Source organism: Octopus bimaculoides, chromosome 18 (assembly GCF_001194135.2).
Source record: "Octopus bimaculoides isolate UCB-OBI-ISO-001 chromosome 18, ASM119413v2, whole genome shotgun sequence".
In the NCBI taxonomy this organism is placed as follows: Eukaryota; Metazoa; Mollusca; class Cephalopoda; order Octopoda; family Octopodidae; genus Octopus; species Octopus bimaculoides.
In genome coordinates, this window is record NC_068998.1 from 34,531,001 (window position 1) to 34,533,676 (window position 2,676).

Genomic DNA, 2,676 nt, shown 5'->3' on the forward strand with positions numbered 1-2,676 from the left:
TGATTTCTTCCTTTTTATATATATCATTATCCTGTTGACTCACTCGATTAAATTGCTTTAATAAATTTCTGTATTGGCTGAAAATTAAATGTTGTAACACTAATTCAAAAAATACCAATAAAAACATTGGGGCAAAAATTCATATAATAATATCAGATTTAAGAGTAACTTCAAATATTGTATCGTAATCATCATCATCATCATCATCATCATGAACACCACTACCATCACGACTATCACCACCACTACTACCACCACCATCATCATCATCAGCCTCATCATTGTTTAATGTCCATTTTCCATACTGATTTGACAGAATCTGGAGAGCCACAGGGTTTCATCAAACTCCATTGTCACCTTCACTCTGGTTTTTATAGTTGGATTCTCATTCTAATGCCAGTCATGTTATAGTGATTATTGTCTATTGATGGATAAGCTACAGAACACTAAATGTTCCTTATATGCTTCTTTCTTATATATTCTTGATCAATGATTCTCAAACTTATTTTGTTACATTATCTCTATTGGAATTCCCAAAGATCATGGAACCGATCTATGATATTCTGAAATATTTTAGAACCTATACCTACATTTTCTGACAATTCCTGCTTTCCTGATTTTATTAAGATATTAGATGAAAGAAACATTTTTCTTGGAAAACTTTTTATTTTCTTAAAAAGCATACAACTTTCTATTTTGAGAATAGCGAATACTATTATCTTATCAAATCAATTTTTATGAAATTTTATTAAAATTTTGGGTTTCTTTGGCACCCACTTTGAGAGACACTGGTCTTAATCATTCACATTTCCATCTCAAACAGAGGCTGACCATCTCAAACAGAGGCTGTTCACTCCTTTGGCTGAGATAAATGATGTGTCTAGATCCTATTAACAAGGCTATGGAAAACAATATTTTCTACAAGAAAACCAATCATCCAAATACTTTTTCATCAACATTGATAAATTGATTTATTTTTTGGGGGTGTAACTGTATTTATTTAGGCCAATGTCCTATTGTTTTCATTATGTTTGATATCAAAAAGGCTAAATTTATGTTGTTCTTTTAAATATGAAATAGATATTTTTTTATTTCTTATCATATGATGTTATTTTTGTGATTCTATTATTATTCTGATCCCCATTATTACATTTTATTCTATATTTTTGCATCATGTTATATTATTTTATGGTGCTGTATTGCCTTAATGCACGTTAGGTATCTTGTATGTGTATTATTGTAATATTCAATTTAACAATACATGTTATCCAATTTAATCTCATATGTTGCCATTCTACACATGCTTTCCATCTTAATGTCAAAAGTATATCCAAGTTGTAAATGGGATTGTAACGTCAGTAACAACAAATGATGTTGTCTTTAGAAACATGGCAATAAATATTTCAAGTGTGAGAAGAGAGAGAAAGACATTTAGCATTCATGACGACCCTAATGGCATCTGAAGAAGTGAAACCATGTTAGCTATATTTAGGAATCACTCTTACTTGAAGCTTGCTCATTTCTCTAACCTAAAAATTTCTTTGCATTGCTTGGGTAAGAACGAAAAATCAGAACTTACTGTATCTCCTCCCTCTTAAAATAGTGTCATTTGTATGTCTACTGAAAAGTATGCAAAAATGAGGAAACTTGTTTCAATGAAATATTAAGCTACTCCTTCCTATGAAGCAGAGAACAAGATACAGAGAATAAAGTAATGTCTACATATGTATTGACCTCTAAATTGTCCTCAAATTACACCAACCAGCTTCCAACCCACCAAAAAAAAAGAGAGAGAATGAACAGATTAGCTTGTGTGGTCTGACTTCTTCACAGCTGGAACATCTTTAGCTACATAGACAGAGCTGACCTGGATTTAAACAAAATATAACAACAGCCAAACATATTTTGAATTAACGATATCCCACATATGGCTTCTACTAAAATTCCAATAAAATTTCACAGTCCAAACTAAACTGAGAGTTAGGAAGAACCTGAGAAAATAAGATATATCGAAATAAATGTTAAAACATAAAAAATATTCATACACCACCCACAAGGTAATACACAGCATAAATCAAAACAAATTAAAATCTAGAATGAACTTGTATAAGCAAAGTATTAAAAATAAAATTTAAAAATAGATGATATTTTGGATAGACATTATGATTAGCATATTAATAATTATTGATTTTGCCACAAGACAACGATTTAGGTATTACATGGCTGTCTTGGTCATTGCAGCTGTTAGTTTGCAGAAATGTTTAGCCACAAACAGTGGAATTGATTGTCATTCTTTGTTCATGACTGTAGAGTTAAAACAAATCAAGATGGTTTAAAATTGATAGTTAAATAATGAGTTACTCACTTTTACGCCTCCTTTTTTATTATTATGAAATCCTCATCATCATCATCGTCGTCGTCGTCGTCGTCATCGTCATCATCATCATCATCATCATCATCATCATCATCATCATCATCATCATCATCATCATCATCATCATCATCATCATCATCAATATAATTTAGTTTTATTTTCGTCAGTTCTACCTTTTGTCTGTTGATTGTCATTGCTCACTGAGTTAAATAAAACTGTCTCAAAAGAAATATATATATATATATATATATACATGAATATATAAATAAATGAATATATTAATCGATAAATTTAGCAAATAG

General features: G+C 30.3%; 1 long non-coding RNA gene across 1 annotated transcript in view; it reads right to left on the reverse strand.

Moving 5' to 3' along the window:
• LOC128249858 (uncharacterized) overlaps positions 1-2,561 on the reverse strand; it is a 20,129-nt gene extending 17,568 nt beyond the window's left edge. The window contains exon 1 of the long non-coding RNA XR_008265979.1: positions 2,366-2,561. This is a non-coding gene — a long non-coding RNA (uncharacterized LOC128249858). The remainder of the gene's footprint in view (positions 1-2,365) is intronic.
• Between the last annotated feature and the right edge of the window lie 115 nt (positions 2,562-2,676).